This window comes from Bison bison, unplaced genomic scaffold, assembly GCF_000754665.1.
Source record: "Bison bison bison isolate TAMUID 2011002044 unplaced genomic scaffold, Bison_UMD1.0 scf7180017864245, whole genome shotgun sequence".
NCBI classification, from domain to species: Eukaryota; Metazoa; Chordata; class Mammalia; order Artiodactyla; family Bovidae; genus Bison; species Bison bison.
The window spans coordinates 992,598-1,017,009 of NW_011494817.1; the positions used below are offsets into that span (position 1 = coordinate 992,598).

Sequence of the window (24,412 nt, forward strand, 5' to 3'; positions counted from 1 at the left end):
ATGACCTTTTGCAGACGTTATTCGTTACAGCTCCTGACAGTTTCCGAAGTGCTTTTCTCGCCTGTAATCCTGGCCACAAAGCTGGAGGTGTGGGTTTCAGTTTTCAGGTTTGGCAAGTGAGAATGTCTAAAAAGTTAAGTGAATTGCGGGGAGACAGACGGTAGGTAACCGGTCTGGCTGAACATGGGACTCTTGAGGTCGTGGGCTGCGCCTCCGCCCCGCGGGGTAGAGAGCATTTGGAGGCGAGGCAACGCGTAAAACAGTTTCAGGAGGCCCATCAGCTAGGTTTGGGTTCTGCACTCCTGGTTTTCGAGGTGAGTGACCTCACTCACACTAGTCATCTGAGCTGCCCCAGCCTCTTCTTTTTCCGTGATCTGGTACAGCTTGGGAGTGTGAACGCCGAGGGCCTTTCACACCTATTCAACTATTAATGGTCTGAAATGAAGTGAAAGTCGCTTAGTCGTGCGACTCTGTGCGACCCCATGGACTGTACAGTCCAAGGAATTCTCCAGGCCAGAATACTGGAGTGGGTAGCCTTTCCCTTCTCCAGGGGATCTTCCCAACCAAGGCATCGAACCCAGGTCTCCTGTGTTGCAGGCGGATTCTTTGCCAGCTGAGCCACAGGGGAAGCCCAATTAATGGTCTAACAGGAGGATAGTTGGGCTGTAAGTGCTGAGGGCATCCATGGCTTAGTTTCCTCCTATCCTCTCCTATAAGCTCTGAGCAGCATTGAAAGACAATTTAGACAACTGGTCAGATAATGTTACATGATAATAAGAGCAAGCATCGATCCAGCACTTGGTATGCGCCAGGTTTTATACACATGTCATCTAATCATCCCAGCAGTCCTAAAAATAGATACGATTATTCTTCCCATTTTACAAATGAGGAAAACAAGACCTAGACATTTTGGGTGTGTATACGCAGCCCTATAAGCTAGCTCACATATCCTGAAATGTTCAGGTCAAGTATCAGTGTCTTGTGATACCTTCCAAGAATAGTATCGGCTACAGCAATTACTCTCTTTTTTCTTATCTCATGGCACTTTAAACTAACTAAATAATAAGGATCATATTATAGTATCCTAGCCTCTAATATATATTTCTAATCCAATAAAGAGCCTAGACATTTTAAGTAACATACATGGGGGCAAACAGCTTGTGATGAAAAAGCCAAATTCAAACTTAAATTTTCCAGTACTAATTTGAGAAAACATAAATTGGCAGTATGAGTTCCTATAGACATTAAAAAAAATCAATGAAAATATATTGTGAACAGATTAATGCGAATAAATTTAAAAATTTAAGCAACATGGGCAAATTCCTTGAAAAACACAATTAACAAAATTGACTCCCCTACAACATGGAAAAGTAAATCATTCACTCTATGTGGACTAGAGATTGGGTCTGCACTTAAAAGTTTATTTAAAACAATAAAGTTTTCACAAGTTAAAATTTTAAAAAAGAAGTAGAAGCTAATGGTGGTGGAAGCAAGGAGGGGGTGGCTGTCTGAGACATCATGTGAGCCAGCTCTGCCTGATCCAACATCACAGGCCCCAGCGTGTTCTCCCAGCCGGGTCTGGCTGAATCATCCTCACCTCATCTCCTTTTCTCACCCGGGCCTGTTGGAGCATCAGAGGTTTAGATTTACTGTGTGTAGCAGGCTGACCAAGATTCAGGACCTGGAGTTTATACACAAGGGGAAGAGGGCTCTTTACACCAGAGAATGCAAAATTGAGGACTGGGTCCTGAGGTTTCGACTTTGCTGCCTCTCCGAGGACAGTGGTCGGTCACGGTGAGCGAGCTGCTGGCTGGGAAGGAAGTCCTGCAGCTTGTTTCCAGGGTCACTCAGTTAGGTCTCATGACAGTTCTTCACAGAGGGAAGAAATGACTCTCAGTTTACAATTTTTAAATCTTTTAGACTAAAGTGGCTTGAAGGGCTTCCCTGATAGGTCAGTTGGTAAAGAATCCACCTGCAATACAGGAGACCTGGGTTTGATTCCTGGGTTGGGGAGATCCCCTGGAGACGGGAAAGACTACCCACTCCAGTATTCTGGCCTGGAGAATTCCCTGGACTGTATAGTCCACGGGGGTTGCAAAGAGTCAGACACGACTGAACAACTTTCACTTTTGACTTTCAGAGTGGCTTGACAAGCACCACGGCCTAACAGTTCACAGGCTAGATTCTGAAAGACCCTGTGTAAAATGACAGAGTTGGGTTGCGAGATCTCTGCAGAGTACCTCTGACTCTAAAATAGTATTCTGGGTCTTCTGGATGTATTCCGGCAAGTGACAGCCCAGCCTTCTAACCACCCCACCATGGCACCATTACCTGAGAGGTGGAAAAAGGCTGTGCAAAGGCATTTTCAAACCAAACCTTATGCTGTAGTTCTTTTCTAGTTTCCTGGCTGTGGCTCTGTAAGCTGCTCAGCTGCTGTATATTTCTCCCCCAAGATAAGCGCTCTCCAAGCACATTTTTTTTGGAGGGCAAACGCGTCTGTGCTCCCTTGCTTTGCTTTGAATTTATTTCCTTTGCTCAGAAGTAGATTGCAAACAGGGACCCAGGTAAGTGGGGACAGAATATAAACTAGAGTCAGGCTAGAGCTTCTTTAGATTGCAAGGGCCTTAGCAAACAGGCAGACCATCCTTGTCTCCCATCCTCCCTCTACCCCCAGATCATGAGGCTTCCTGAGACCCCGTCTGCCTCAGACTGTCCACAAGGGTGCCCAGCTTTATCCTGGCAAGCCGTTCTCCCTCCAGAAAGAAGGGTCTGCTGCTGTGCCATGTGTCGCCTCCTCCCAGCAGCCGCCTGGCACCATGAAACCTGCTTTCTGCAGTAAATCTCAGAGCATCTTTGGGGATGTTTTGACCATCTGACTACCCTCAGGTTGCTAAACCACAGCACACCCTCTCCTGAAAAACAGTAAAGCGGGTGACTCAAGTCTGTAAAAGGTGTAGGAAATCACAAAGGGCTCGGAATTCAAGGATGAATGGTGTCGCACACGGCACAGAGTCAGATTTCTCTAAGACTCCGCTCCCTTGCTGACCAGTGTGGGAACAAATTATTGCACATATTAAGTGGAAAAACTAATTTAAATGATGGCTTTGCAAACACAAACTTGAAACCCTCATGCTCCCCTCCCAGGCCTGCTATATTAGGCGAGCCCCTATGAAGTTGTTTTATTTGCTTTGAACAATAGGAGAGCCATAGGAGTTATTCATTAGCTTATGTGGTTTTTAATTGCTGCTCGGAAGAAATATGTAAATGACTGTAAGGTAGGGTGCCAAATGTTCTGTTGTAGGACAGGTAAAGTGATTTTTCTTAGATTAACACAATCTTCAAAGACATGGACTTTATTCCAAAAGGCCTGTTAGAGGACACCATAAATTTTTATCATCCGAACTGGGACTCTTGAGAGTGAAAGGGGTCACCATTAATAATTATACCAAACTACAGGGACAAGCCAGGGATGTCCTAAAGAAAGTTCATTCCTGAAGTAGAGGATTAGAGTTCTCAAATGAGATATACAGCTGAGAGTGGCATTTGAAAAAAATCTCCTAAATCACTATTTTAATAAATAGTTTTGCCAAGTTAAGGCTGCAGTTCATTTCTTTATTGTCTTCAAAGACTTTGCTTTTAATCTACTAGGCTGGTCTAAAACCTGTGTTAACTTGCAATGGGAGTTACGTCCAGTATTGATTCAGGGGTGCAGCCGTTGTCTAGAAATATGCAACACTATTTGGGCTTCCCAGGTGGCGCTAGTGGTAAAGAACCCACCTGCAAAGGAGACAAGAGACGTGGGCTTGATGTCTGGGTGGGGAAGATTCCGTGGAGAAGGAAATGACAACCCACTCCAATATTTTCTTCCTGGAAAGATCCTCGGACAGAGGAATCTTGCAGACTACAGTCCATGGGGTTATAAAGAGTCAGATACAACTGTGCACGCACACACTAGACATTCAGACTGCAAAGAAAAGGGGCTGACTGTATATTTTACAAAGTCCTAAGTATGCAGGGAAATATCTAACAAAAGAGGGAAAAAATGTATGCTTCAAAGGTAAAAGGATACTCATACTCATTCAACAACTCAAGCAAAAGGCAATGAGCCCCTCGCTCATAACAAGTGGGGACCCAGGGACTGGGATGGTCTGACTCAGAGGGTAACTCAAGAAAGTTGCTGACAGAGCATCAGGGTCAAATCAAGATACATGTTTGTGTAAAACATTGTGACTGAATTTTTGAGGGTCAGGTTGAGGAGTCAGGTCTCATGTATCTACGAGAATATTTAGAACATAAGCCCCTGTCATCAAACTGTGAGCATCCTGGTTGGAGTGTCAGTGGGCATGCACACACGGCCCTCTGCTTCCTTCTCAGACCCCTTTGCTGGCTTCTCCCCTTCTCTGCTGCCCACTACTCCAGAGGGCAATTCTCCACCCTCAGGACCCGGACTTTCCTTGCTTGAGGACACTCCTGTGATTAAAAGAGCAAAACTGGCTAGAGATTAAACTCAGTCATCAGACTGTCTTCTTTCATTTTACAGCCAAGGTCTACCACTAACCAGGCGTAGTACCTTAGTAAAGTCATCTAACTTCTGTAGGCTTGTCCCCCATGTATAACATGAGGATAGGGACTTCCCTGGTGATTGAGTGGTTAATAATCTGCCTTCCAAAGCAGGGGACATGGGTTCAATCCCTGGTGAGGGAACTAAGATCCCACACACCCAAGGGGCAACTAAGCCCACGGGCCACTGAGAGAGTAGCCCTTGGGCTACAACTGAAGACCTGCACGGTCAAAAATTAAATAAATATTTACTTAAGAAATAAATTAATTAAGTACAATGAGGATAATAATTTCTACCTCCTAAAGGAAATAATACAGTAAACTGCTCAGCACATTGTTTGACCCAGGAGATGCGCTGAAAATGCTGTTCAGCTATCAAGTGTCTGCTGATGGCCTCTGTATTTGTACTGAAAACCCCAATCCCACTCCTGCCTTCTGCACCCTTGTTCCAACTGCCTTTTGGGCATTTCTGCCAGGCTTTCTGGAAGACATCTCAAATGCAACCTGTACAGAGCTGCAGTCATTATCTACCCCAACAGACTTGTTCCTTTTCCTGTATTCCTGGTTTTAGTCATTGGTTCCACCCTCCCCAAAGCCTACCGAGCCTGGAAACAGCCACACTCGACTCCTCCCTCTTTATTGCCACACATCCCAGCAGCCCGAGTCTTCTGACTCTATCTCAGGTCCCTCAATACATTTCTTCTAGTCCATAAAGGTGCTGTTGGAACATAGAGGTGAATACCTATTCAATGTTATTGTGGTCAAAGTATTTTTAAGCATTATGCAAAAGGAAGAAATCATAAGAGGAAAAACATTTTGCAAATGCGAAATAGGAAAGATTTTTGCCTGCCTTAAATGTCTGACATTTAAGGCAGGCAAAAAGGGAATATACTTTATATATAAAGAGCTCTTGTAAATTGTTTTAACATATCCAAATAGATAAAGAACAGGAATACAAATGAACAACTGAAGACAACTGACCACACAAAAAGTCAATAATAATGTCAAAAATTATTTTTCACAGTAATAGGAATAGAAAAACAATAACAAGAAACCATTTTGCATTTTTCTAAATGACATACATGTTTTAATATAAAAATATCTAATACCAGTAAGGATGCAAAGAATGGACATTAACATGATCTTGGTGGGATTATAATTGAAGAAAAAGCTGTTAGAGAAAAATTGGGTTATATGTATCAAAAACATTAAAAATGCATGTGTCTCTTTACCTAAAAATTCTATTTGTAGGAATTTATGAACATCTATCATTAGAGAGAGAAGTTTATAAAAATTTAACTCCATGGATGCATATTACAATGTTGTTTATCATAGAAAACAACTGGCATTTTCTAAATGTGCATCAGGTGAAATATTACAATGTTGTAAATACATGATGACATATTATACAACATTTATAAATGATGTTTAAGAAAAATACTGAATTATCTGGAAAGATATTCACAATATTTTTCACTGCATTTTAAAACTGGGAGAAAATTACAAAATATATACCTAGTTTGTTCAACTATCAAGTGTCTGCTGATAATCTCTGTATTTGTACTATATTTGTACTAAACCCAGTCTGGCATAAAATACATAATTTCCATTATTCATACACACAAACACACATAAAGATATAGAAAATCATACACCGATATGTCATCACAGATGATCTCTAGATGACAAAATTACTGCTTTGCTTTATTATGTATTTTTCTACTTTTCTATATTTCTATTTTTACAGGAATAATTATTGTTTTCAAAAGAAGAAAAAAAATGAATGTGCACTGAATGGATCTTAGAGGAGGATTCCCAGCAATCATCACAATGACTTTTTCTAGATCTCTCCAGGAAGTACAGAGTATCAGCATTTTAAGTTTCGGTAATTTTGCAGCCAACCTTTTCTCATCTTGATTCCACTTATCTTATCAGTGCTGAGAGACATGCCTTCCCCAGAGAACCAAAGCTCCATTTCCGGGGCAGCAAAGTCCCCACGCTGTCCTGGAGTGACTGCACGCCTGGCAGCCGGGTCTGCAGGCCAGTCACTGACGGGAGCCTCCCTGCAAGGCACGCATCCCCAGAAGGAGACAGAAGTCTTCTCGTAGGGGGATGGCCTCCCAAACCCTGTTGTCATTCTGCCCCCTTCCTGTTTGTGCCCCACTTTCCCACTCTGGGGCTTCCCTGGTGGCTCAGCTGGTAAAGAATCCACCTGCAGTGCGGAAGACCTGGATTCGATCCCTGGGTTGGGAAGATCCCCTGGGAATGGCTACCCACCCCAGTATTCTGGCCTGGAGAATCCCATAGACTATATAGTCCATGGGGTTGCAAAGAGCCGGACACGACTGAGCGACTTCACTTTTCCACTCTGACACCGATTCTCTGATGCTCCCCTCCAGACTCTCTCCCATTCACCCTGTCTTCTTCACTTCAGCCCTTCTTGACGTCTCACCAAGTAGCGGTTTCCTAAGGCCATCTCCCTGACTCCATTTTCCCTGCTTGCACCTGCCACTATTCCCAGATCAATCCTCTCTGTAAAGCACAGGAAGCTCACCTTGGGGCTCTGTGATGACCTGGAGGGGTGGGATGGGTGGGGGTGGGAGAGAGCTCCAAGAGGGAAGGGGTATGTGTATACACAGAGCTGATTCACTTTGCTGGAGAGCAGAGAGAACAGCACTGTAAGGCAATTATACTCCAGAAAATATATATACATGTAAATAAATAAATTACTTCAGGGGGGCATTCTTCCACTCACAATCTCTGAACTTATTTTACGTGTGAGAGGCAAACATTCTATCTTATTTAACCCTTTGTCGAGTTGTGTTTTCTGTTCTATGCAGCCAAAGAAAATTGCAAATGATAAGCCTCCTTGAGTAAGACAGGACAAGGTCGTCTCCCTCCCAAGCACGCTTATAAAACAGGAGTTTATATATATGCCGTCTCAGCATGTCCTATCGGCATTCTTTTGGTAGATTTCTTCCCACTCTATATCCTACCAATTCTATACCCTACCAGCACCTGGCACAGCCTCTGCCATGGTCCAACTGTGGGCTCAAGACATTCTGTCATTCGGGCTACGGCAGGACATTAAATGTCCTGATTGGCACGGACAGTAAATGCTTTAATGACGATGGAAAACATGAATGATATGAAACCATGTCTTATGTTACTGCCAATCACTTCAGCCACTTCGGCCACCTGATGTGAAGAACTAACTCACCAGAAAAGACCCTGATGCTGGGAAAGATTGAAGGTGGGAGGTGAAGGGGACAACAGAGGATGAGATGGTTGGATGGGATCACCGACTCAATGGACACGAGTTTGAGCAAGCTCTGGGAGTTGGTGATGGACAGGGAGGCCTGGTCTGGTGTGCTGCAGTCCATGGGGCCACAAAGAGCGGGACATGACTGAGCGACTGAACTGAACTGAACTGAATTACTTAGAGTCCTGGGTGCTATACACTGCCTGTTTTTTTCTACAAGGAACTTAAACATTGCTACCCGCTTCTGCAGAAAGCAATGCAAAGGGGGCAGGGGCAGGGCGTCCAAAGACTGCTGGACTGCAAGTTTTAAGAACTGTGTTCCATTTGTGATTCTGCTGCTGCTGCTAAGTCACGTCAGTCGTGTCCGACTCTGTGTGACCCCATAGACGGTACCCAACAGGCTCCTCTGTCCCTGGGAGTCTCCAGGCAAGAATACTAGAGTGGGTTGCCGTTTCCTTCTCCAGTGCATGAAAATGAAAAATGAAAGTGAAGTCGCTCAGTCATGTCCGACTCTTAGCGACCCCATGGACTGCAGCCTACCACGCTCCTCCATCCATGGGATTCTCCAGACAAGAGTACTGGAGTGGGTTGCCATTGCCTTCTCCATGTGACTCTGCTACTAACTCCCAAGTTAGTCTGGTCTCTTCATCTCATACACCTGGAATCCGCTTCGAATGGCTTCACCAAATTGTTCAGACTTTCTCAACAATAACCTGGCCATGTGCATTAAGAGTCTTAAATACAGGCATAATTATCCAACAAAGAGTAAATGCCATTTAAACATTTATTCCACTTGTAAGAATCCATCCTAAGGAAATAATCAGTCTTTCAAAGACTTTATGCACTAGCTATTTAATACAGCACTATTTTTAGTAGCCATCTGAGTACCAATCAATAGAAAATTGGTTAAAAAGACAATGTCATATCCATAAAATGTAATATTTACAGCCATTAAACATCATGTTTATGCAAAATATTTAGAGCCATGCAATGTTTAGGATACAATATTATTCTGGAAAAAGCAAGATATAAAATTACATATGAAACATAAATGTGTACATATACATATATACATATGTACACTCAACCCTATTTTGCAAACATATGTGTGTGATTATACATATAGCTGGAAGGAAACTTAAAATATGAATGATAGACTTATTGGTGATTTTTCATCTTTGTACTTTTCTAAATTCTCTATAATATACATATATTGACTTTAAAAAATGTTGAAAATTAATGTATGATTATCTTGGAACTCTCAGGATTTACTATTTATTTTTATTTACTTTTGGCATTTTGAGATTTTACATAATATACCTTGTTTTAAGTAACTAACTAATTTCTGACACCCAGATACTCATGCACTTGATTTTCCAGAAGCATTGTTGCATTATTTCTTAGACAATTTTTTTCTACCTTTTTCTAACTAACTCTAGACCAGCATTATTAAGACTTTTAAAAATTACTATTTTGTTCTTTTTTTGTCTCATTATTCTACTTTCTGGAAGATTTCCTCAGCTTACTTTTCCAAGTCTTCCACTGAGAGTGTTTTATTAGTTGATTATTTTCTTAGCAGTTACTTGATTTCCAAGAAATGTTTAGATCTATTTACTTTTTAAAGAAATGTAATAGCTTCCTTGATCAATTAATTTTTTAAATAACAATCTCATAGAAGGTTCCTAGAAATTATTGGAAAATTTACTACCCAGCACTTCAACGCCTAGTGCACCACACTGGAAGTGTTTAAATACCACTGGAATTGTAAGTTGCCTGTAGATTTTCAAGTCCTAACGCGCCCAAAGCCTTAACCGTAACCTAGGTGTTTTGTGAAACAGATAATAGATGGTCTGTGGGAAACAGGAATTCTTAAACTGCATTACCGAATGAAGATCCTTTCATTGAGCTGAACTCAACTTGGGGCAACCTGGGAGACAGGATAAAATGACATGTTTCTGTTGTCCCCCAGTAATCCCTGCCCCTACACCCTCTCTGCATCTAATGACCATCTGTATTTCAGAAAGTTGGTTTAGGAAGAACCAAAAGGAAAGACAGACAACATCTTAATGAGCAGAGAGGGGAGTTTGCTTTTGTCATTGCTCTTTCCAAAGGAGGGGAAAAAAAAAAACCAAACTCTTAGCTCTGGTCTGTATAGACTAAGTCTACCCACTAAAGGTGTTGGAATACCTTTCTGTCGATCAGGGTTTCAATCCCAGATCTGTGTCAGCAGCAGAGTTCCTGAGTCAGAAGCCACGCTGAGTGGTGCCTGCCTCCTTCGGTCAGTGCACCTTGGAGAAGAGATGCTTATCTTGACAGCTGGGATCATCTTCCCCAGGGAAGGCATGCTACTGCACAATGTGGCATATGGTACAGAGAGGGTCGGATGCCCCCGGACTTGTCCATTAGCCTTCCTAAAGCTGATAATCCCATAATAAATTCCCCCCAAAATGGTACCAGGACCTCCAGCAGTCTCAAGAAGATCAGGATCATGTGAAGCTAAAGCTCCAGGCCCCGTTAGACAAGTGCTTACGGCAGTGGCAGCTGTCTTGCTGCTACTTCCTCCATCTGCTGAAACAATTCTTCAGCCGAGCCTTTACCACTGACTCATTAAAGCCGAGTTCCTCCAAGGTGATTCAATCTGGGCATATGGTCTTGATGAACACATCTTCCAATGTGCTCAGCTCTTCTGGAATAAAGTTTGTGCGTCTTCAGTGAGCACACCTTGGCTTTGCTGACTTGAGGTCCTTTGGGAATGCAAAAATTCAATCAGCTGAATCCTCTGAACCAGTGACTCCTGAGTCACTGTTAGCACCTCAGTTTAGGGATCATTGTTGTTGTTTTACAGTTTGTTAATTCTCTTCCAGGTAGGAGAATTTTACATAGCCAGGAACTTTTCACGCGTCATTTTTCAAGCAGCTCCCTTGGAAAATACCCATCAGACAAGCAAGGTCCTGAAGCTTCCCCACCTCCAGCCCCACCAGGGTCATGGCCTCTCTGCCCCATGGCCCAGTCTTCCAGCTCCTGGTATGCAAAGCTGGCATTCTTTCCTGCTAAAACAGACTCCTGAGGCTCAGCCTGGGGGATTAGACAACCCCTTGCCCTCTGAAGAAAAGGGCAAAATAAATAATAATTGAAGATGAAAGGGATTTTCACAGTTTCAACTAAGGCTAAGAAGATTACATGTATTCTAAGCCTAATCACAGTGGTGGCTTTATTGCATCTGGGTTCATGGTGAGGTCACAAGTCACTGGCAGCAAACAGGGGCCGTGGAAGAGTAAGAATTAAGTATCAGTATGCAGTGTCTGCTGTTTGCTAATTAGCTAGTGCTGCCCGGTATTTATTATACAAGAAGTTAGCAGAACTAGGAAAAACAAGATTTGGAATGCTGGGCTGACAAGCATTATTAAAAGGGTTATAATTACAGGTCCGAGCAAAGGAAGGAGTGGTCATTTCCGCTGAAAGAAGGAAACATACATAACAGATCATTGCTATTGTTGTTCAGTCACTAAGTCGTGCCTGACTCTTTGCAACCCCATGGACTGATGCTTGGGGCATACTAAATGTGGAGGCCAACAATAACTCTTAATTTTGCATACATGATTCTTCAAATTCCACCAAAAAGATAAATTCCTGGGTCAAGTCTCAGCTCTAAAACTCACTTGGAATATGACCTTGAACTGTCATTGGATCTCCCTGAGCCTCAGATTCTTTAGCAGTAAAATGTGATGAATATTATCATCCTCCCTGGTTGTAAAAATCAAATCACATAAATGACTAAGCAACTGTTTAGGAAATTGAAGAGATCACTATACAAAAGTCAGTTATGACTTCTTCCTAGCGCTCTAAGACTAAATACTATAAGACTAGCTATGATGTTTATCCCGCAGGGCTAAAAGAACTCTAAAGCTCATATATAAATCTAAAAGACAAAAAGAATTCAACTTCCCCTAAGAAAGCATCACTGAGCCCTGCTAAAAGTGATTCCCCAGCTGCTCTGAAAGTCTAAAACGCATGCTGCTTTTGCATCAAGAAGACCTGAGTTTGAATTGCAGCTCTATCACTCTCTACCTGATAATCACGGGAAATCACTGGAGCCAAACTGCCTGGGTTCATTCTGTTGCTGTCATTTGTTAGCTGTGTGACCGTGGGCCAGATACATAACCTCTCTGCGCTTCGGTGTACTCCCTGTAAAACGGAGATAAAACTAGTACTCCCTGTAGGGTTGTTCTGAGTACTAAGTAGAAGAATGTAAAGTATGTAGAGTAGGTGCTCAAAAATCTAAACTATTATTGCTTAATAAGCAATAGTTTTCTGAACTTCCCTTCACCAATCTGTAACATACTATTATCCATTTTATGAAGGAACATAATATAATTACCAAAAAGAAAATTTATTTTTGGAGAGTTACTGCTGTTGCTGCTGCTGCTGCTGCTAAGTCGCTTCAGTCGTGTCCAACTCTGTGCGACCCCATAGACAGCAGACCACCAGGTTCCCCCGTCCCTGGGATTCTCCAGGCAAGAACACTGGAGTGGGTTGCCATTTCCTTCTCCAATGCATGAAAGTGAAAAGAGAAAGTGAAGTCGCTCAGTCGTATCTGACTCTTCGCGACCCCATGGACTGCAGCCTACCAGGCTCCTCCATCCATGGGATTTTCCAGGCAAGAGTACTGGAGTGGGGTGCCATCGCCTTCTCCGGAGAGTTACTAGTAAGTCATAAATGCTTCTGCTAATACATATATTTAACGTTGAATTTTCACTCACCACTCAGAGACAAATAGTAGTTACATTCCTAAAGGTTCATTTTCAGAAAGTTTGACAAGTATCAAAAGTAGAAAAAATAAACCAGCCATAATTTCATCATCTAACACAATTACTGCCAACATTATATTGTGTGTTATTTTATTATTTATTTCTATTCTTAAAATGTATATTTAATATGTAGGTATATAAATATAGTTATAATGAACTATATATGTACCTTGATTTCTTAATTTTACTTGTTTACATAATGAGGATTTCCCTCATTTCAAACATTATGAAATAAATTTTTTTCCCAAACAATCATAGATCGTTGTCCTTTAAAAGTGTATCTAAGATGAAGCTTAGCAAATTATCAGTTCTCAACCCCAACAGAGCTTGTTAAGTATAACTTCACTTGAGTCTTAATGAGTTTTTTCTTGACTTTTATCATATTGTGTAGGAAGTGATATATCACAGGAAATGGCATGTTAGGAAAATATTTCCTTTTCAAGAGATAATACAACATCTGTCTTTTAAAAAAAATATTAAATAAGTAGTAATAAAAATAGTCTTCTTGGGCTTTATAAAATTACCTTTCATATATTTTGGGAATTCATTCAAAATGTGAATTTCACAAAAAAAATTAATGAGGCCTTTGAACATAATTTTTAGCACATGCAAATTTTCTACATCTAATTATACTTAGTATTTGGCACTCTTTATCTTGAGTGCCTCAAAGCATTTCACACATTTTAATAAAGACAAAGTTTTTAAATTACAGATTTAATTTGGGGTGATAGTCAACAAACACATTCTGCAAAAATATCCTTTTTAAGATGCTACCTGTAATATATGATATACTCAAATTCTAGAGCACTAAAATGAATACTCTATTTCAAGATGAAGATTTGGCAAATGGAATCAAACAAGCCTATTTATTTTCATTATTCACCTATTATAATTATTTATTAAAATGAAATAGATCCAAATAGTAATTTTTTATCAAGTATGGTCAATTAGATAAATGAGTAGCTTTAAAAACTCTACTAAATCCTCAGGCTTTTCCGTGTTCCATTAAAATGTTTTGCTCTGTCATCATTTTAACTTTTGATTATTATTTTGGATGTCTAATTGCTGTCTACAGTAACTCCTCTGTAACATGTCTGGGAAGTAACACTAGACCATCAACCCAGTTGGACAGTGATGTGTTACTTTTGGAGTTAGAATTAAAAAAACCAACTATGCAGTATCTAGGAAGGAAAGAAAGTACATATCTCATAAGTGAAATTTTTATCTATAGTCTCGATTAGATACTTAAAGGGCATATAATCTGCACTGTTTGCGCTGATGACTATTTGTTGGAATTTCAGTTTAACCTTAGAGGATGGAAAGTTAGCCATTAGCATGTTTAACTGGAAAAGGCAGGTAGAAAATTAGGGTGTTGGAAAAGAAGGAAGGAAAACAGAAAATGAGAAAGAGAAGAAGAAAAGGTGAAAGAAAGTAGAGGGAAGTTGAGAGAGAAAAAAAGAAAGAGGGAAGAGGGAGCATTTATTATGCCCCATTCTGTGCCAAGCGCTTTCACTAACACTGTATCATTTAGCTATTAATCTAACCTTGAAATAATGGTATTATCCACACGTTTACAACAAAGAAATTAAAGCACAGATAGGATAGCTTAATTTCACAATTAACACAATTTGTAAGTAATTAAGTTGGAGGTTAAACTCAATAGTATCTAACTTCAACACCTTATTTTCCCCCCATGCTTATTTTCCACAGCACCATTCTAGAAATTGCCTAAATGCTCCATGAGCTTTTCTCCTTTCTGATCTGTGGAAGTTGCTCAGTCTAGCTTTTTTCCTAGCACGGTGCAGTCTGATACACAGTGGACATTCATTAAATATTTGTTGACTGAATTGATGAATGAATGAATGATTCCCAAAAGCAGAAAAAGGAAATGGGAAAATGAGTTTCTCTTCTTAATAAGGAAGCAAAGGGAGGCAGACACCAGTGAGCTTCTCTGTTGACAAAGGAGACAGAAGGAAGCAGACACCACAAAATGAGAACTGTGCTCAGTTTTATTTTGGCCTTGAGAAGTAAGATTGTTTGAATTTAGTTTAAGACCTGAGTTCAGATTGGGTATTACCAAGAAGTGTGGCCAAGACTCAACTGATCTCTCAGCCGGGAAAAGCAAACAAACAAAACCCTGGAGTCAAGTTTGAACCAGTGACTAAGCTGTGGGTTTTCTTCTGCTCTTGAGAAGTTCAAAGATGTGGTCGTAGATTCTGAGAACTTGAGACACTGTATGGACTTCCAGGTGGCTCAGTGGTAAAGAATCCGCCTGGCAAGCAGGAGATGCAGGCTCAGTTCCTGAATTGGGAATTGAGGTCGGGCTTGCTATTTCCTTCTCCTGGAAATGGCAGCTCACTCAAGTATTCTTGCCTGGGAAGTTCCATGGACAGGGAAATCTGGTGGGCTATAGTCCATGGGGTCACAAACGAGTCGGATATGACTTAGCAAGTAAACCACTACCAGGGGAGCATCACACATCGAATTTCTACTAAGAGATTAACTCTCAGATAAAGATGAATTCCGAGTGTTCTTCAAACCTGGAATTAGCCAGCCTCCAAACTCTTGTGTTATGTATTTTGAAGCCTCATCCCATGGACTAAGCTGAATCTCTCAGGATGCAAGCCTGATACATCAGATGCTTCAATGGGAACCCAAACATGAGACATTCTAACTTCTTTACACAAATAGATAACTGGGAGGCATCACAGGGTGTTTGGTTTGTTAGTTGATATTAATGGAAAATTCTTCTGGCAACTGAACTGTATTAATTACAATACTTGGCATAGCAAGTTGTAGAAAACCCCACTAAAACTCTTCAGCAATAGAAAGAATGTTAGCTAACACCATTGAAAAATCCAGTGCTATTAATAAAATGAACTTGATTGAGTAGCTCAAGGATGTCAAGAAGGATTTCACTTTTTTGATCTTCCTACTCGACCTTCCGCAGTTTTGGTTTATGTGCAGAAACTGGGTAGCTGCTCACCAAAGTTTTTGCTTTCTCCTGATGAGGCAAGAGGACTGTATGATTTCCTAGCCTTCCTTACAATTAGGTTTGGTCATGTGACTGTGTTGCGGCCAAGAAGAAGTGGCATAAATCTAATAGCTTGTGGAAGGAGAAAGCATGCAGAAGCATGCAAAGGCTACACATGGCCATGAACCAATATTAAAGATATGTTGACCACACATGCCTCAGACACAGACAGGCTCCAAAATTTCATGAACAGAAAAGAAGTATGAAATCTATGTACCCCCTGAGAAAAAACTGCTCCTCAGGACAGAATTTGGGCTGTCACCATACCATAAAAGAGAATAGTATTGAAACATGTATATTACCATATGTGAACTGGATCGCCAGTCCAGGTTCGATGCATGAGACAGGGCACTCAGGGCTGGTGCACTGGGATGACCCTGAGGGATGAGATGGGGAGGGAGGTGGAAGGGGCGTTCAGGATGGGGAACACATGTACACCCATGGCTGATTCATGTCAATGCATGGCAAAAACCACTACAATATTGTAAAGTAATTAGCCTCCAATTAAAATAAATAAATAAATAATTTTGGAAAAAAAGATCAGGAAGGATAATTAATAAGGAAGCACCTCCCAGAGGCAGGAGCCAGGGCCTGCAGAAAGCAAAAGATGAAAATGTTCTTTTCAGAAACTAGAATAAAAGTCTAATCAAAGGACCTGCTCTATTTGTTAGGGGAGAGGGGCCTCCCCGTGCCTGCTGGCAGAGCATTTATCAATGCTATGGGCCACAGTAGAATCCCACTCTTTCCTTTGTCTGAACAGACTCTGCTCCAATACTTTATGTTGGGTGGGCATGGGAAACAGATAATGTATTTTTGTTTGTTTGTTTCATATCCTGCAAGATAATTAGAGGTGCTATTCAGACTCAGTGGAGAAGAGCAAGCGTCACTTGAAGATCATAAATACATGGATGACTGTCTTCCTTGACACAGAATAAGTGTCTTCTATTTTGTGGAAGGAAGGATAAAATAGGCATTTGGTGTCCATAAAAATGCAACGTGGCAGAAACTGGCTAGACATTCACCAAAACCCATTTCCTTTTTCTGTTTGACTATAATGTCCCGTGAGCCTTTCTGTCAGATGTGGCCATGTGATCCATGTCTGGCCAGGGAGACGTCACAGATGTGAGCAACCCCCCTTCAGACCTGACTCATAAAAATTACCCACATGTGATCCTTTGTACGTTTTCTCTTTCTGCGGCTTGACGGAAAAGAGCACAGAGATCCTGCAAGCTTTGTGTTGAGAGCCGAGGAGCCAGGAGCTGTAAGGAGCTGGGGCACTTCCACTTCTAACTGAGATGGAGTTAAGAGACTAGATTTACCCTCCTTCCCAAAGCAGTCAATGAACAGGACAAGATATTTGAAACAATGGTTTTCAAGGCATTGGTCATAGACGTTAGGCAGTGAAGACGTGTGGTCATTGAGAAGTTAAGCAAGATCAGCCCCATCCTTCCAACCCTGGAGAGAGAGGTGCTGGGACATGGTTCAGGGAGTGCGACTTCAGGCAGGGCCCAGCACACTGTCTGGAGGAGGAGTCAGAGATGGGACTCTAAGGGTACCTAGGCAGCTAGAGTTCACAGGATAAAGCATCATAAAGGGTAGAGCGGCACAGAGAGAGCCCTTGGGAAGTGTGCAGAGGGTACCCCTTGAGTGTTCAGCACAGTACTGATCAGCACGTGTGAGGAAACTATTTGAGTCTGGAAAAACAATGTTCTAGAAGGAACACTTGGAGAAGGCAATGGCACCCCATTCCAGTACTCTTGCCTGGAAAATCCCGTGGATGGAGGAGCCTGGTAGGCTGCCGTCCTTGGGGTCGATAGGAGTCGGACACGACTGAGTGACTTCACTTTCATTTTTCAGTTTCATGCATTGGAGAAGGAAATGGCAATTCACTCCAGTGTTCTTGCCTGGAGAATCCCAGGGACAGGGAAGCCTGGTGGGCTGCCATCTATGGGATCGCACAGAGTCGGACACAACTGAAGCGACTTAGCAGCAGCAGCAGCAGAAGGAACACTATCTGGAACTCACACAGGGCTGAAATTAGTGTCTCTTCTCAACAGCTAAGGCTTCCCTGGTAACTCAGAGGTTAAAGAATCTGCCCACAATGTAGGAGACCTGGACTCAATCCCTGGGTTGGGAAGATCCCCTGGAGAGGAAAACAGCAACCCACTCTAGTATTCCTGCCTGGAAAACTCCATTGGCAGAAGAGCCTGGAGGGCTATAGTCCATGGGGTTGCACAGAATCCAGCTAGGCTGAAAACCCTCATAATTCATGGGAGTTAAGTAGTTTTCAAAGGAGTCTTGTCTCAGCAGTGGGACTAAATTAGCCCAAAACTAAAGGCTCTCTCATTGTTCCTAACAAATAATAAAAGTAAAACCTGAAAGAATAAAACTGTTTCTAACTAACGCAAGACCACCCCAGAACAAAGCTCAACGATGTTTGTGTGTGTGCATGCTCAGCCACGTCCGACTCTTTGCAACGCCATGGACTTTAGCCCGCCAGGCACCTCTGTCCTTGAATTTTCCAGGCAAGAATACTGGAGCAGGTGGCCATTTCCTACTTCAGGGGATCTTTGTGACCCAGGGATTGAACCCACCTCCCTGTGTCTCCTGCATTGGCAGGTGGATTCTTTACCACCTGGGAAGCCCCAACAATGTTTATAGGAACACAAAAATCTTGTTGGGTGCTGGCAATTTTTGATTGGATGTCAGCAATAAAAAACGTAACTGATGTAAGTGAGGAACAAACCTGTACTGTATTTGAGCCATTTCTGTGTCTTTGTGTGTTATACCTAATATAGCTTCCTATTGGGCCTGGTTACAAGATCTCACGATCCTGCATTAACTAAGGCTATCTCTTTCTTATTCATGTCCAATGAGACCGACTGTCTTTTTCAGTAGCTTCCATAGAGAATTTTATTTCCCAAATCCTCCATTAACGTATCACATTTTATTAGTCTAAGTTGATTCATGGTACAATATCTAAGTGAATGATGGTCGATGCCTCCATAGACAACTGTGCATGTTACACCTTGAACAGGGGCACTCAACCAATGGAAAAAATGTGGGTTGAAACCAGCTTGTGCTCTGTTTACCAGACCATGCAATCTGGTGCTGGGCTGCCTTCACCTAGAGAAGGGGCACCTTTCTCTCATTTGAACAAAGCTACCACATAGCCTCGTGTAGACCCTGATCTTGGTGATAAAGCAGAGAGACTCTAGTAGGAAAAGGGAAGAAAGCTGCATGCTTTCTAGGGATCGGGGGAACCAGAACACAAGACACGGTTGTTAATATTTGTTATATTTGCTATCATTTGCTATATTTCAATATATCTTTTCAAATATCCTAAATGAAAGGAATCTCACTTATCTGAAATCTTATACAATTTTATCTGATAAAACTTTCTTGGAATGTTCGAGACTTTCTACCTTTAAATATAGCTAATTGCACACACGTAGGGCTTCCCAGGTGGCTCAGTGAAAGAACCCACCTGCAATGCAGGAGATGTGAGTTTGATCCCTGGGTTTGCAAGATCCCCTGGAGGAGGGCATGGCAACCCACACCAGTATTCTTGCCTGGAGAATCCCTGGACAAAGGAAAGCCGATAGGGTCACAAAGAGTTGGACACAACTGAAGCGACTGAGCATGCATGCATGCACACATATACCAAGCCATGGATAGAACACAGAGAGAGCCAAGGACTGAGGACTCCATGGCACACCTCTTGTAGGACCTAAGGAGACAAAGAATTCTTTCGGCCAACACAGGAAAAGCTGGTATAAGGAGAAAGAGTTTGAGCAAGTGGTATATTTTGAGTGGAAAATACTTAGGTGGCAAATGCTACTATGCCATCTTTCCTTTTCTTGAGACAAGAAATAAAAGTGATTTCTTCAGTGTACAGCGTGTTGTACCCAACAATGACCAAGACTGAGAAAATGCCTTGATGGACGCAGTATCCAAGCAGGTCTCATAGACACATCAGTGACGTTTCATTAAATCTGGGAGACCAAACATAGAATAAAATAGATCATCTAGCAGCTGTCCCAACCTTTTTTGGCATGAAGGACTGTGCTACCGTGGAAAACAATTTTTCCATGGGTGCGGTGGGGGTGGGGGACGTTTTCGGCATGATTTAAGTGCATTACATTTATGATGCACTTTATTTCTGTTATTATTATATCAGCTCTACCTCAGATCATCAGACCTTAGATCCCGGGGGTTGGGGACCCCTGATGAGAACCAAATTAAAAATTAATTCTGTTCCCTGGTTTGTTTTTGGATGTATAATCAGTTTGGTGCTGTGACAGCTGAAAGTTGCCATAACATCATGTTAACAGGTCATGTTGAACTCACACTGTTCTGTGCCTGAATAGTAAGTCCAAGTTGCAAGCAAATGCTTTCGGCAGGTCATTTGTGTCAGCTTACCAACTTATACAAGTTCATTGGCAGTATGTATAGTTGTAAATAAAAAATGAAGAAATGTTTAAAATGGCCCTTAAAATGTTCCGGTGTTGTACTCTATAATGCAACATTACTGGCCCACTGAAATCATGTTTTGGTAGTTACAAAAATGTTCTATTAAACATTAAATTAAAATGATAGGAATAACAATCAAAAAATAATCTGAGCAGTTCAAAAGAACAAAATCAAGTACACAGAAAGTAAAAAGACAACCAACAAGGACCTACTGTATAGAACAGCAAACTATACTCAATATTATATAATAACCTATAAGAGAAAAATGTGAAAATGAATAGACATATAAAATCTAATCACATGCTGTACATGTGAAACTAACATGACATTGTAAATCAACTATACTTCAAGAAAAAGTAAATAGAGAAAAACACAGAAAGTACAACAGCAAATGAGCAAGTGCATATTTGTACTATGAAATTCAATATTGGCCTTTAAATTTAAAAGATGACATTACCTATCCCATTCAATTAATATCTTAATTTTAATAAAATGTTATATTTATATATGCTCTGTTGCTCAAACTTGCACCATTCTTTGCAACCCTATGGACGATGGTTTGACAAGCTCCTCTGTTCATGGGATTCTCCAGGCAAGAGTACTAGAGCAGCCTGCCATTTCCTCCTCCAGGGGATCTTCCCGACCCAGGGATCGAACCTACATCTCTTGTGTCTCTTGCATTGCAGGCGGATTCTTTACCACTGAGCCACCTGGGAAGCCCACATGCATATAACTAATCTATAAATGTGTTTTGATATTTTAGTTCTAAAAGAGCTAGTGAATTTATACCTGTTCTTAAGCATATTTTATTAATGCTATAATAAAAATAAGTTAAGACAATGCTAGAAATCCATGAAAATATTTTCCTTTTAAGGGAGGAAAATACTTTACTCAACCCACTCCAGTATTCTTGCCTGGATAATTTCATGGACAGAGGAGCCTGGTGGGCTACAGTCCATGGGGTCACAAAGAATCGGACAGGACTGAAGCAGCTTAGCATGTACAACACATTCTTTACTCAAGTTTGAGAAGTAATCTTACATAGAATTTTTCCTTAAGTAAACATGTAGCTAGAGGGCTTGTTCTACATTTCTGAAATTCTCAAGCCTGCTGGGAAAAGTACCAGAAAATATGGAATCCAGGAGAAAGAGGTAGAAGAGAGTTATGAAATGGAAATATGCCACCCAGAAATTCCTCACCCCTCAGACAATTAATAAGAAACGCTCTGTAAATGGAGACACCTCAGAGGCATCACTGTGACTTTCACTCTACCCTAGACTTTAGGTGCTTTAAGGAAGTTTTCTGATTCTTCACTACCTTGTATTCTATTTTATTTCAAACATGTGTGTTAATTTAAGTAAATTCCAAAATTAGTCAAAATTAAGGAAGTGGCAGATTAGTCCATAAACCAAACATATTCCAACTTAACAAAGTTTCTTAATTGTGTTCCAAGAGCAGTTACAATGCTAGGTGTCATGAAAATGAAATAATAAATCCTCACGAATAATCACTAATGGAAATAGATATAAATAAATAGTAAAATAGCATGAAAAATTTAAATACATATGTATACATGTATATGGGATTCCCTGGTGGCTCAGATGGTAAAGAATTCACTTGTAATGCAGGAGACCTGGAGAAAGGAATGGCTAACCAGTCCATCCTAAAGGAGATCAGTCCTGGGTGTTCATTGGAAGGACTGATGCTAAAGCTGAAACTCCAATACTTTGGCCACTTCATGCGAAGAGTTGACTCATTGGAAAAGACCCTGATGCTGGGAGGGATTGGGGGCAGGAGGAGAAGGGGATGACAGAGGATGAGATGGCTGGATGGCATCACTGACTTGATGGGCGTGAGTTTGGGTGAACTCCAGGAGTTGGTGATGGACAGGGAGCTGGCGTGCTGCAATTCATGGGGTCGCAAAGAGTCGGACACGACTGAGTGACTGAACTGAACTGAACTGAACCACTCCAGTATTCTTGCCTGGAGAATCCCATGGACAGAGGAGCCTGGTGGGCTACAGTCCATGGGGTCACAGAGTCAGACATGACCGACTAACATTTTCACATACATGTATTTGTTTTAGATACACATACATACACATATATCAGGGGACAGAAAGGTTAACTTCAGAATGGTGCAAGAGTGTGTGAGAACAACAGGAACTAGGTTAGAATTTCAGGGAAAGGAGTGTCCTGGGAAAGTGAGCTGATGATCTCCATTCATTTTCCTGCTAAGGGCATCTGTGCATTGTGACAGCAAGCTGAGGCCTGCGGTTAGCCCAAACCTATGGCCTCTGCCAGGGAAAGAGACATCAGAAAGCTTTCAGCAATCATGCAGGGCTGGTGTAAAACAAACTGGGAACTTGAGGGACCTCAGAGGCTACAGGGATCTTGCCCTCCATTTCCAGTGTGCTGGGAGAACTGCCCACAGCACCAATTCTCTGACACCAGCTGGGTGCCATATTGCTTGCTTGCTAAGTCGATTCAGTCCTGTCTGACTCTTTGCAGCCCACCAAGCCCCTCTGTCCATGGGATTCTCCAGGCAAGAATACTGGAGTGGGTTGTCATGCTCTTCTCCACGGAGTCCTATAGTTCAACTCAGTCCTGACACTATCGACTGGGAGATAGTATCAGATGCCACAGGTTATGGACTCAGTCCCCAACCACCTTAATATCAAACAAATTACCTGATTTAAAAAAAGAGTCAGAGGGCCTGGATAGACATTTCCAAAGAAGACATACAGATAGTCAACAGGTAGATGGAAAAATGCTTAACATTGTTAATCATCAGATCAGATCAGATCAGTCGCTCAGTCGAGTCCGACTCTTTGCGACCTCATGAATGGCAGCACGCCAGGCCTCCCTGTGCATCACCAACTCCCGGAGTTCACTCAGACTCACGTCCATCGAGTCAGTAATGCCATCCAGCCATCTCAGCCTCTGTCGTCCCCTTCTCCTCCTGCCTCCAATCCCTCCCAGCATCAGAGTCTTTTCCAATGAGTCAACTCTTCGCATGAGGTGGCCAAAGTACTGGAGTTTCAGCTTTAGCATCATTCCTTCCAAAGAAATCCCAGGGCTGATCTCCTTCAGAATGGACTGGCTGGATCTCCTTGCAGTCCAAGGGACTCTCAAGAGTCTTCTCCAACACCACAGTCACAAGCTAGAATCAAGATTGCCGGGAGAAATATCAATAACCTCAGATATGCAGATGACACCACCCTTATGGCAGAAAGTGAAGAGGAACTAAAATGCCTCTTGATGAAAGTTAAAGTGGAGAGTGAAAAAGTTGGCTTAAAGCTCAACATTCAGAAAACGAGGATCATGGCATCTGGTCCCATCACTTCATGGGAAATAGATGGGGAAACAGTGGAAACAGTGTTAATTATCAGGGACATGCAAATCAAAATCACAGTTCGTTATCATCTGACCCCTAACAGAACGGCTATTATCACAAAGACAACAAAGAACAAGCGTTGATGAAGATGTGGAGAAAAGAGAACCCTCATACACTGTTGGTTGGGATGTAAATTGGTACAATCACTATGGAAAACAGTATGGCGTTTCCTCAAAAAACTAAAAAACAGAACTACCTTATGATCCAGGAATTCCACTTCTGGATATTTACCTGAAGAAAATGAAACATTAATTTAAAAAGATGTATATACCCCTATTCACTGCAGCACTGTTTACAATAACCAAGATGGAACAACCTAAGTGTCTCTCCATAGATAAATGGGTAAAGAAGATGTGGTGTATATACATATAATAGAATATTACTCAACCATACAAAAGACTGGCATCTTGCCATTTGCAGCAACATAAATGGCCCTGGAGGGTACTGTGCTAAGTGAACTAAATCAGAAAGGGGAAAACTAGTAGAGTATGATTGCACTTACGTGTGGAATCTAAAAAACAATACAAACACACAAAACAAAATAGAAACAGACTCCTAGAGAACAAACTAGCGGTTGCCGGAGGGAAGGGGGCTGGGGAGTTGGAGGAAATCGGTGAAGGGCTTAAGAGGTACAAATTCATAGCTGTAAAATAAGTAAGCCACAGGGATACATATACACACACACATATATCTAATTGACTACACAGGGAATACTGCTGCTGCTGCCAAGTCGCTTCAGTCGTGTCCAACTCTGTGCGACCCCATAGACGGCAGCCCACCAGGCTCCCCCGTCCCTGGGATTCTCCAGGCAAGAATTCTGGAGTGGGTTGCCATTTCCTCCTCCAATGCATGAAAGTGAAAAGTGAAAGGGAAGTCACT

At 41.8% G+C, this 24,412-nt stretch overlaps 1 protein-coding gene across 1 annotated transcript in view; it reads right to left on the minus strand.

The window, feature by feature from the left end:
- RAB38 (RAB38, member RAS oncogene family) overlaps nt 1-24,412 on the minus strand; it is a 124,547-nt gene that overhangs the window by 68,191 nt on the left and 31,944 nt on the right. The gene's annotated exons all lie outside the window — the stretch shown is intronic.